This window comes from Nasonia vitripennis, chromosome 4, assembly GCF_009193385.2.
Source record: "Nasonia vitripennis strain AsymCx chromosome 4, Nvit_psr_1.1, whole genome shotgun sequence".
NCBI lineage: Eukaryota > Metazoa > Arthropoda > Insecta > Hymenoptera > Pteromalidae > Nasonia > Nasonia vitripennis.
The window spans coordinates 13,451,032-13,464,544 of NC_045760.1; positions in this window are offsets into that span (position 1 = coordinate 13,451,032).

A 13,513-nucleotide genomic window follows, 5' to 3' on the forward strand; every position below is an offset into this window, starting at 1 on the left:
CGTCGCGACTCAGACTCGCAGTGTCTTTTGTGATAATTCTTTGTTTTCATAGTTTTTATTGTTGTTGTCAATCCATGCAGCAAGTAAATAATGAGATTAATGGTTATATTATGTTGGAATACGATTAGCGTCAGTGAGAAAATAGCAAATTTCCAGCTCAGTAAGCGTTGTAAATACGTCCTCCTGCTTTGAGTTGACGAAAGTGTTTTTTCGTCTGACAGTTCTCAGAATAAGTATATATACTATCATTATTACTTCTGTATCCTGGATTTTTTTTCGGCGAGAGTGAGTAAGTATGTATATGCATACACACATGCACATACATTTTTATGTTATTTTTTCGCGTGTTCACGAAATTCTTCCACAACATTATGTCGTTGACATTGTTGATGCAGAATTTGACTTTTGTCAGTTTCCGTACGTATAACGTACAATGTTGTTATAAGTATACGGGATTTATTACATTTCCTGAGTAAAATTGTACCCAATCATTTAACAATAATCATTATAAGGATAAGATATTACGAAACGTCTATGAGTAACTGTAAAATCGTGAAAAATATTGCCCTTTTAGATAAAGTGCAAGTTAACATAGATTGAGTCATCTTATATTGTGATCAGTGTTTGCATTACATATTCTAATGATTCATTAATGTGTAAGCAACATACGTAGAACAACGTTTTCTTTTGTTTATCAAACTTTGATACCAATAAATACTTAGATATTGTTTTGAAATAAATATTAATGTCAAAGTTTGCAAAAAAAATCAAAACTAAGACATTGCTTTGAAATATTTATGAATATCAAACTTTGATAAATAAAATAAAACTTCGATATTGCTTTGTAATATTTATTGACACTAAACTTTGATCAATAAAATAAAACTTAAGTATTGCTTTGAAATATTTATGAATATCAAAGTTTGATGAATAAAATAAAACATTATTTAACAGAGTATATATTATGGTTGAAAGTATTTAATAAATAATTAGATATGGCTTTGATGTTTTTATTAATACAAAGTTTGGTAAATCAGAACGTTATTCAACATATTATGATTTAAAGTGTTTATATTAGTATCAAAGTTTGACAAACAAAAGAAATAGTACATTACGATACGTGTAACTTAAATGGTTCTTTATACCACTCTAACCTCAAAATCACAACTTTAATGTGAATTTTTGGCTCTCGTAGTATAAAATATCGTATGTAACATAAAGACTGCATTTGCAAAACTTTGAAGATGCAGTCTTTCTGTACCCGTTGCATAATATACTATTTTTACACGGCTCAGTAAGCACCCAAGCGTAGCGAGGGCGCTAAGCGTCGTGTAAAACTGAACCATTTAAGTCAAGAGTATCGTATAACATTCTATAGCACAGACTTCTAAAATCCGCAAGTCTCGCCTATTAGTGACTAAAGTAGTCCTTATTTGCACCGTGAGGTTAGCGCACGAGCGTAGCGAGTGTGATGAACACGGTGCAAAAATGGACTATATTAGTCACAGATAGGCGTGACTTAATAGCGGATTTTAGCCACACTGTGCTATAAAAGTTATTCAAAAGTATGTTGCCTGTAAATTGATTGTATTGGGTTACTATTTTGTATAATTACTAACGAATTTAAACGCACTTCGTTCGTTCTATTATCATATTTTTTCAATTTTCAACTTTAGAGATTGGGAACACGGTTACACACAAATACATGAAAGCGCAGAGATCATTCCCAAAGTGAAAAGGTCAATTAAAAAATGAATAGTTATAAAAGCAGGAACTTTAATTATTTATCATAAATAACACGAAAATTTTTTTATATCATTTATGTCGCACAACCTAATGGAGTTTCTTAGTGCGGTCCTTAATAGTTTTTTTTTTGTATTGACTTAATCAACATGATGGCCAACAATTAAAATGATTTCCAAATAATTACTTAACTGGAATATTCAAGCTGTTAAACTCCTATCTAACTATGAGTGTTCAAACGATAAGTAAGAGCGCGCGCAGTGAATCTTTTCTGCTCTCAGACGGAAATTAACCCTTTAAGGCGCACATTTTTTGGCCAAAATTGTTACTTAGATTTTGTGGGTTGCTGATCACGAATTCAAAAACGAAAATTAAAAATTTTGAAATCTAACATCTAACATTTTTTTACAAAATTTTTAGATCAGTATTCATTCTGGGAAGAGGGGTATATGTCGCTGATTACAGCCACATCGGTCCGTCGTTTTGGATTTGCACTTGGAAAAAAATGGCCGAGGGGGCGCCTGAGGCACACGCGGTTTTTCACTCCTCCCGTAGATTTCTTCTTTTCTCAATTAATTATAAGTTCCAATAGGTAAGCAATATCGAGATTTCATTGAACCCACCCAAGTTACCCTTTTAGATATTAATTTCCCAAATTAAGACTATAGATTCTCAAGAACAGGTATATAAAGTTATCTAACCTAAAAAAAGTAGAATCCAAACGAGGTGGGCCCGTTGGGGCTCCACAGCCTCTCAGCCATGTCGAATCTCAACGGACAGAATTTAAATTCAAATATCTACCCCTGTTTTAATAACGAAACGAGTCAGGATAGAATGGAAACTAGTGATAGCGAGAGTGAGAACTCTTATAAAATCACCTAACAAAATCACACAAAGTCAAGAAACTCCTAATCACTCTACAAGAAGAAAGCTTTTCTCAGATATTATTAACTCCTCAAAACAGACAAAATCGTCTGCATCTCAGAAAACCTGTTCAGTGCAAAATAGAATTAAAATCGCTCCCTTTTCAGAGGCTCACAAAAACCTGCTGATCTCTCCTAATGGGAACTATAACATCAACCCAGCTGCTTATGCTCCTTTCTCGCAAAACATTCTCCTACAAAAATCCAATGAAGAACATAAGGAGACTAACAATAACTCTCCTAACCTACAAGTATATCAAGATATTATCAGTCTATTAATGCCAGTCATTATCTGAAAAATCAATGATGCTATAACGCAAACTCCCCCTCGAATCAACGACTCTTAAGAGTTAATCATTTAACCGTAGCACTAAGAATTAAATGTCCTCATTAAGACAAGAGCAAGGGTAAAAAAAGAAAAAAGAGCATTTAAAATAAAATCATTGATCAGTTAAAAATACTTCAGTGGAATTGTCATAGTCTACGTAACAAAATTCATTCTCTCAGAAACATTATTAATAACGTTGATCTTGTTATCCTAAGTGAGACCTGGTTAAACGAGTTTTCCATCATTAACATACCCAACTATCACATAATTAGAAAATATAGACCTATCCAACAGCACGGAGGTCTAGCTATCATCATCAAAAACAAAATCCCTTTTAAAGAAGAACCTCAAATTTATCACAAAGATCTTTCTCTAGAAACATTAGCTATTTCAATCCCATTATACTTTTGTAACAATAACAATCAAGAATCTTTACTAATCACAACTATTTACAGAACCCTATCAAAAACTACCCCAGTTCATGAGTGGAAAAACTTTCTGGATAGTTGCAAAAATTACAAACATGTCATTATTGGAGGAGACTTAAACGCACATCACTACTCATGGGGAGACAACAAGATCTGCTCGTCAGGCGAAAACCTGATTGAAGCTCTCACAGACTACAACCTTATCGTAATCAACAACGGCTCCCACACATACTACTTCAATCACGCAAATGATAACTCTGATTCTCCACCAACTTTATCCTCTTCAGCCATAGATCTCCCTATTGCTTCGAGAAATCATTAAAACTCTATTCAATGGGAAATTTTCCCTAATAGAATGAATAGCGATCACTTTCCCCTAGAATTAACTTTACAACTAAACTTTGATAGAATGCCGTTCACAGCAACGCATAAACAAAATCACAATAATATTGACTGGAAAAAATATACCACCCTGTTGAACGAACATATCGAAAACAACAATTCTAACATCAGAGATATGAATCTAGAAAATAAATATAACTACCTCATCAACTTGTCCATCGAGTTCGTTAAGCATTTAATAAAAACGAAAAATCGCAAGAAAAACAACCCTCCAAACTCAGATCATTCCCCCAATGAAGATTATTTCATAAACTTAGATAATATCACCGCTCCACATCAGATAGATTTAAATAAGAAATTCACCTGTCGCCCACGCAAGGCTCCTTGGTGGGACAATTCTTGTTCAGACCTAGTAAGAGAAAGAAGAGAATCAGCACAGAAGTCCCTATTGAACCCTACTATTGAAAATCTTAAACAACTTAAAGAAACAGAATACACTACCAAAAAAAAAAACTAGCCGAAATCAAAACTACCAAATTTAGACAATAAGTAGAAAACTTCTCTCTCTCTCTCTCTCTCTCTCTCTCTCTCTCTCTCTCTCTCTCTCTCTCTCTCTCTCTCTCTCTCTCTCTCTCTCTCTCTCTCTCTCTCTCTCTCTCTCTCTCTCTGCAGACGCTGATCTCAAGATGGTCTGGGATACAATAGGCCGTTTCAAACAGTACAACAATACACTACCTAATTGCTCACAGAATGATATAGAACTAATCAATAACTCAAAGAAATTTATTGAGGAGCATCAATCAGTTGATTCCCCCCCCCCCCCTCTATAGATCAGGATTAAGATCAAGAAAATTCAACAATAAATATTGTAATGGATGACCCTTTCAACATAATTGAACTAAACCTAGCTATAGATGCAGCAGATGAAAATTCTTCTCCAGGACTAGATCAAATTGACTACAAAATGCTAAAACAGGCCCCCGGACAATTTAAAAAAATTACTACTAGATAATTAATCACTGTATACAAAATAGCAACACGCATAACTCATGGAAAGAGTTCTTGATTGTTCTCATTCCTAAAAACTCTAAAAACAAATTTAGACCCATCTCGCTTGCCTCATGCATTCTCAAACTCTGCGAAAAAATGACAAACAGTAGACTCATACATTTCATCGAAAATTATTCCTGAAACCCAATACGGCTTCAGAAGATCTAAGTCCTGCTTACACGCCTTAACTCACATTTTGACTGATATCCACATCTCTTACAACAATAACTATCACACCTGCTGCGCTCTCATTGATATAAAATACGCTTTCGATAATGTGTGCCTTATAGTTCTCAACTCCATTCTAAAGAAATATAACATCCCTTCGAAGACCAGGAAATTTATTGTGAACCTCATAGTCAATAGGAAACTATACTTTAAAATCGGCAATGAACTCTTAGGTCCTTATTTCAAAAGTACAGGAGTCCCACAAGGATGTGCCCTCAGTCCTCTACTATACAATATATGTATATGTGAGTGAATTACAGAAAATTCTCCCTGAAGACATTTCTCTTATACAATATGCAGATGATACACTTATATACTGTTCCGGCTCAGAAATTGCAAATATGATTACAAAATTAGAGAATGATTTAAAGGAAGTCGACAATTACTTCACCTCTATCAAACTAAAAATATCTCCGGAAAAAACCAACTTTATAATCTTTTCCAAATCTCACTATAATTCACTCGCTCACTATAAGCTCTCTTTTAATGAAACCATTATAGCACCATCAGAAACAGTCAAATATCTAGGCGTGATACTAGATTATTAACTGACATGGAATGATCACGCAAAATATACCATAGGCAAAGCAACTAAACTCCTAAATATCATCAAATACGTAAGAGGCACCTGGTGGGGTGGACACCCCCAAGTACTACTGAACGTATATAAAGCACTTGTCAGAGGATCTTTCGAATACGGACTCTTTCTGGGCTTTATTTCCAGCCAGTCACTAAAAGACAAAGTAAATAAAATCCAGAATCAAGCCATAAGACTCGCACTAGGCTATAGAATCTCAACTCCAATCAACGTACTTCATTCAGAAGCAAAACTCCCAAGTGTCGACTCAAGACTCCAACACCTATCAGATAATTTTACCTTTAGATTACTCACTTGCAAAAACTCACTCATACTTGACAAGCTACAACACCTTGACTCTCAAATTAAAATCAGGGATCCCAACAGAACGTTTACTAAGTTCAGATTAATTAAGTCATACCGGGACCTATCTGAATTAACACTCAACATATTGGAAACCCATGATGTCCCTCTACTCTACGAATATGATTATCAATCTATTATATCAAGACACAACATAGATTTAGAATCAGGAAGAATAATCAAAACCTCTGACAATCCTCCTGAAGTATTCAACAACATTTTTCATAATACCCTCAATAAACAACTCATTATTTTTACTGACGCTTCAAAAATGGAGAACAAAGAATATGCGGGTCTGTCCTTATTCACTCCATCCAAAGAAGAGTATCAACAATACAAAGTTTCCTCATTCGCTTCTATATACACTGCAGAAGCCACAGCCATTCTGCTAGCTATCAAATACATAATTGCCTCAAATGTGCCTGAAGCCACTATATTCACTGACTCTCTCAGCACTTTGACAGCTATAGAAAAATACTCACCTATAAAATCTAAGAAAACATCTCACATAATACTTGATATTAAAACTCTACTCTATCAAAGTCGTTCAAAAAACATAAACATCTCTCTCTCTCTCTCTCTCTCTCTCTCTCTCTCTCTCTCTCTCTCTCTCTCACTCACTCTCGGATCCCAGCACACTTGAGCATCGAATAAAATGAAATCGTTCACTTATTTTTACATTACACAGACTTTTTGGAACCTATAAAAAAAATGTACTCTCAACCACTCCAATTTACTGAAGAACCAAAGCTCCTACAAAGGCAACTATTACTTCACTCATTTTTTCAAAGAAGACCAAAACAAGCCCTGGTTCGCTAAGATTAATGCTCCAAGGGAACACATTAGCACTGTCAACAGGATTCGTTCCAACCACTGCACGACAGCTGCCAGTCTATTTAGGAAAAATATGTGTGAATCTCCAGAATGCCCACAATGTGGTGAACCATATCAAGACATCAATCATATCACTTGTCACTGTCCCCTATACAGGGTGTCCCATTTTAATTTACCACCACCTAAAACAGGTTAATAATTTGCTCTGAGAAAAAAATGTTTCAAATAAAATTTGTTGGGTTCGAAGGGGGGCATCTTTTGGCTATTTTAGCTGCGACCTTGAACATGACCTTCAAGGTCATTTGAAAGTCAAGACCAAATTTTCATATGAAATGTGCATATTTTTATGGCGGATTCGGATTCTACTAAAAAAGAGAAACACTTTGTCTGAATCATTTTTTTAAAAATCCCCAAATTTTTGTTGTAAATGGCTTTAAAAAAGTTGAAAAAATCACTAATATCTCTTATTGCCCCACCCTTTAAAAGAAGTTAAAAATTTGCTCTGAGAAAAAAATGTTTCAAATAAAATTTGTTGGGTTAGAAGGGGGGCATCTTTTGGCTATTCCAGCTGTGACCTTGAACATGACCTTCAAGGTCATTTGAATAAGATTTATCACAGATTCGGGTTCTACCAAAAAAGTAACACTTTTTGTCTTAACCATTTTTTGATCATCAATAGGTAGCTCTCCCTTTAACTGAAAAGAGAATTTGTCCTAGAAATAAGCTGTTTTAGATGAATGTTACTAGCTTCAAACAAAGACAGAGGTATCCTTTTGATCACTTAAGGCAAGACCTTCACGTCCAGCCACTTAAGGCAAGACCCCGTCCAACCACTTAAGGCAAGACCCTATCCAGCCACTTAAGGCAAGACCTTCACGTCCAACCACTTAAGGCAAGACCTTCACGTCCAGCCACTTGAGGCAAGACCCCTTCGTTCAGCTAGTCACGGAAATTTCAACGCCTCAAGTGCTCTATCAATTGCCCATTTTGTTGAATGCACATTTGTATTCTCTGCCGAAAACTTCTTTGGACATCTATTAATGTTTGTGGGGTGAACGCCTGGAATGCTGCAACAATTCTCTCCATCATATTTTGTGCCGTCGTCGGGGCTTCCGCGTAAACTCTCTGCTTCACGGCCCCCCACAGAAAGAAGTCCAATGGGGTCAAATCTGGCGATCGCGCAGGGAATTCACAGATTGGACTACCAATTCCAATCCAACTATTTGGGTATGTCGCGTTCAGAAATCTCCTGACAAGTAGTCTACGATGAGCGGGAGCACCATCTTGCTGGAACCACATGTCTCGCCTTATTTCTAGCGGAATGTTTTCTAGAAGAGGTGGAATTTGGTTCTCGGGAATATCTAAATAAAGCTCGCCGTTTAAATTACGGTCATAAAAAATTGGACCCACAACGTATTCCCCAACTATGCCCGCCCAAACATTAATTGACCACCGTCTTTGTGTACGGTGATCTCGCTGCCAATGTGGATTTTCTTCTGCATAATAATGCGCGTTATGAAGATTAACTCCTCCCATATTGTCGAACTTTGCCTCGTCTGTAAAGAGAGTCCGATCAAAGAAAAATGGATCTATGCGCATTCGTGTTTCCGCCCATTGACAGAATATAAGTCGCCTGGCAGGATCACCAGGCTCCTTACTCCATGCATTCGCTGAATTTGTCGCGTCGAAATATGAGGATCCTCGGCAATTACAGCACGAACCCCAAGTGCAATATGCTCTCTTGGGCCCGTCCGTCGCCTCTTCCTTCTTAAGTTACCTCCTTGAGCTCTTATCGTTAGAAGTTTAATATTCCTCCTAGTAGGATGACGAGCGTCCGGATACCTTTCAGCGTACAGCCTCGCTGCAGCCTTGTAATTGTCGTGACATTCTCCCAGAATCTTGATCATGTTGACTATCTCTACTGGCGTGTAGTCAGCCATTATCTGTTGTAGGTAGATTTTTTAGGGAATATTTAATCTTACTAGAAATAATTTATTATAAGTATTTTTCTGCTCTGAAATTCAGAAAGTCAATGAAAACCTAATGATGAGAAGCTTTGAGGAGCTGTAAGAATTTACAAGCTTTACCAATAGAACGATAACGAAGCAAAAAAATGTCTTTTAGCGAGAAATAAAGCATTTACGAGAAAAATATTTCTTAAAAAGATGCGTACTTTATCAGAGAATCTGAATATGATTTAAAATATGTACAATTTTCATTAAAAAAACTAAGCTTGATTTTGATTCTCAGTTGAAAACATGCCCCTTACTGCTCAAACTTGCCCCAGATGATGTCAAACTTGTCCCAGTTGTGACCGTAAACTTGCCCCAGATGATGTCAAATTTTCCGCAGATGACGTAAAACTTGCCCCAGAGAATGTCAAACATACCCCGAAGATTGCAAACTTGCCCCAGAGAATGTCAAACACACCCCGAAGATTGCAAACTTCCCCCATGTGATAAAAAATGAATCAGATTAGCGTTCTAATGAACTTTGGTTCTGTTAATAAATTTTTTGGTAATTTCATTTCTTTGAAAAAGAGTATTTTCCATTAAAGTGATGGTTCTTTCTTAAAATGAATTTAAGGTTCGAGGTCAAGGTCATAGCCAAGCTTCAATTGCCGGAATAAAAATCGAGGATTACCGTTAAATAAATTGACTGACCTTCGAATGACCTTGTTGGTTAAGGACAAGTTCATGGCTAAGGTCATACTTGGACTTAAATTTGTAAAATTGTGTACGTTTCTAATTCCTCGGATAAAATGTAAAATTTTTAACTTCTTTTAAAGGGTGGGGCAATAAGAGATATCTAGTGATTTTTTCAACTTTTTTAAAGCCGTTTACAACAAAAATTTGGGGTTTTTTCAAAAAATGATTCGGACAAAAAGTGTTTCTCTTTTTTAGTAGAATCCGAATCCGCCATAAAAATATGCACATTTCATATGAAAATTTGGTCTTGACTTTCAAATGACCTTGAAGGTCATGTTCAAGGTCACAGCTAAAATAGCCAAAAGATGTCCCCCTTCGAACCCAACAAATTTTATTTGAAACATTTTTTTCTCAGAGCAAATTATTAACCAGTTCTAGGGGGTGGTAAATTAAAATGGGACACCCTGTATAACGACAGTAGACCTTCTCTAATCAAGAAAATAGCTAGATATTGCAAAAAATATAAAAAGACAATCCCTACCCACTCGATTGAAGAGATTCTCAAAAATCCTCAAGAAAAAACAGCAAATTTTCTAACAGAATTTTTAATCAAAAAATGCAACATGAGAATTTAGACCAAAACCTTTTTAAATTCTCCCGCCATTAACCTCATAACCTACAATTCCAACTTTCAGTTTTCCTATTTTTGTATTTGCTTATTGGAACGCACCCATTCTTTAAGCCTGAATTGTGGCATATCGGAGTTTAGGACAAACCCACGGCCATTTAAATAGTAAGCAAGTAAGTAAGGATTTGCACTTGAATTGGACTCCCCAAAAATAGGTCCGCCATATTGGTTCGCCATCTTGAGTTTGTAGATTTTCAAATTTTTACATCAGATTCCTAATTAGCGGTCCCAATCCCTTAGCAGCGTTCCCGAGAAAGCACGTGAAAACTACCGAGATTTTTCAAATCTAGCAGGTTTCCAGAGTAGAATCTAGATGAAAACCCCGATAAATCAGACATGATTTCTGGAAGAAATCTCGGTCGAATTTTTTCTCCACTATGATTTGTTCATATAACCTTCTTTTTCACACCAATGATCCTGTTCTGCATTGACATTGTTTGAAAATATTCATAAATTGATACCCTATAAATTCATCTACAATGTTTTTTGAAGGGGAAACATGATTTTTAAGGTGCACATTAATAGTGAAAACCTAACCTTATAATGCATGCTCTCAGACATGACAGTATGTACAGCATTGTGTACTGACAGACTTTGTATTATTCAAGTACAATAAATGTGTAAAAAGTGTCAACGATGCACTCAAAGTCACCAATGATGAGGTTTGCACAGGTATTTTAATCTCATCAGTATGCAAGCCAGTTACTTTCAACCACCAAATCTCTCATAATCATGGTAAATCTATGATATTAAAGGTGGATGTCTGTTCTTTTGCGTTAAGACTTGTTCAATTATTTAGAAACAGACTGCCTGACTTAACCGTCTTGGTTCGGCTTTTCACCCTGAACTCTATGGCTTTTGAATCAAAAAATGCAGGTAGCTCTGTACATGAAAGTCGAATTCATATCAGCTAGAATGAATTTAACTTAATATACAGTTTCAACATGCTAATGCAAATTAAGTTGCGAAATTTCAGCCCTCTAGGTATGATAGTTCTCAAGTGAGAGCAAAATCAAATTTTTATTGATTTCGATGACTTTTTTCACAATTTTATTTTGGCTCTCATTTGAAAACTATTAAAACTAATTTAAAACTATTAAAACACAGTAGTAAGTATACTTACTATCGCGCCATAAAAAGTTGACCCCCCATGGGTGGGAAAGTAGGACATATAGGATGGGAATACTATATTTCTAATGAAAACAGACCTTTTACAAGGTCTATATTTGTTGATATTACGATCTATCCGGAACAACGTGTCAGAAAAAGAAACTCCCTCAACGTATACAATCGGGCTTTTACATGTATATTATTCTAATAGTAAACTTTTGATACAGATCTTAGTCAAAAAGTCTTGTGAACTTTAAGACATAATTGGGAATTGCATAGTAGCGCCTTGATATTCAATATGATCATTTAAGTATGTATCGATAAGACTTTAAACTTCTTAGCATAATATTTGCATAAAGGTTTTGAGAAGTTTATGATGAAAATGGGTTGACCTTTGGAAAATAACTTATTTTGCTGGATTATATTAAGAAAATAAATTTAAAATATCGGATAGAAAAAGAGTCGACAGATCGCTGCAAGAAAGTGGATATAATATTGTTATTGTTGAAAGACAGGAACGCATAAATAAATATGCTAGGAGGTGACCGTACTAGGCAACTCTCTTTTAAAGGCTTTAAAAATTTCTTTTATTGCTGATTATTAATAATAATATGAATTTATGTTTACATATCTAAAAATTGCAAAATTTTGGCCAAGCGCTGCCACGTGTTCTACCTGACCTTTTTTCAGTTTGCGACTTTCAAGCAGACCGAACCAACCATTCGGATAAACTGGTGGCAAATTTTTAATCCGCTTTATATGCGTCCCGTACTTTGCCAATTGCGATTAGATTAGAAGATTTTGGATTTGTATCTGTTAGATCCTAAAGAAGAGAAAAATTACCATTTCAGAGTCCGAAATATAAACTTCAAATAAACATTTCATTTTGTTTTTAATGATGATTTTAATAATTAGATGACTAGACCATTTTAAAGTTCCAATAAAATCGATCTTAAAAAGAAAAAAAAATGTTAGGACAACATTTTTCATGAAGGGAAAATAAATGCAACATTATAATCAAAATTAGCATATCATTTGAATTCTGAAAAAAAACTATTAAAAAATTTAACCGGTTATCTGCGTACAATCAAGTTTTGAAAGAAAATATCTACTGAGAGATTTAATGAATCTCTACATGTAAGCTGTCGCTTGAGCTAAGATTATGCGATGCATATACATATATCACTGTTAGCGTTTTATTTGATAGGCAAAAAAGTGTTTTTTTATATATTATTTCATTGTTCATAAATAACACCGCAGTAGTTTAAAGCAAGAAAAGTTTCAGTATACATCAATTTCTGCATATTATATTTTAGACAGAGATATATATGCCGATCTTATTCTGTTAATTAAATAAGCAAAGTTACATTCAACAGTTTGGAACTATTATTTTAAAAAATAATTAGTGCTTTGACCGTATTTGTTTATGTCAAGTATAACGGATAATTAACATTTTAATTAACAAGATTGCATCAATTAACGTTACGAAGTTTTAATTCATTTAATAGTATAAGTAAGTCACAAGTAGACACAAGAAAAAAATTAATGAAATGTTAAAACTGTGATAAACTGTATCACTTACCCTTATATCCAGTTGATTTTATAGAAAAAGCACAGATAAATTAGCACGGCAAGACAGAGCGCTAAACCAATACCACAGAATTCAGCAAGCATCTTTCTTAAATGAACGCCGATGTCGAACTGTAGTGCACGTGCACTTGCAAAGCGCGACAAAAATGAAAATAAGAAGGATGAAGAAGGAGAGGTAGATACGATACGATGGGAGATTTTAAAGCTTTATACGACGTATCATAAACGGCTTCGAAATTCCTTTAAAAATCTGGTTCTTTCGAGAACAACATCAAAAATTTTTGAAGTTTAAAAAATTTGGGATTTTTGTACTATTAAATTAATGTTTGTATCTGCAAATGTCTGGTTTAATTCTTGTACTTTAAAAGAACTAAATATTTGAGAAGCCTACTCTAGTATCAAATTATCAAAACTTAATTAATAATAGTATATGAATTGAGCAGCAACGTATGTATGTAGTTATTTATTGTTTTATATTTGAAGTACATATTTGTTAAAGAGTAAATAAAAATTGTGAAATCTATTTGTGAAATTTGTTTTTATACATTGCATGTCGTTATTAATCTAAACATACAAAAAATATCAAATAATACAAAAATTAAAACTTTTAACCTCTGAAATTTAAGAAGATTATTTAATTTAAAGGGGTTTGAACAATGAA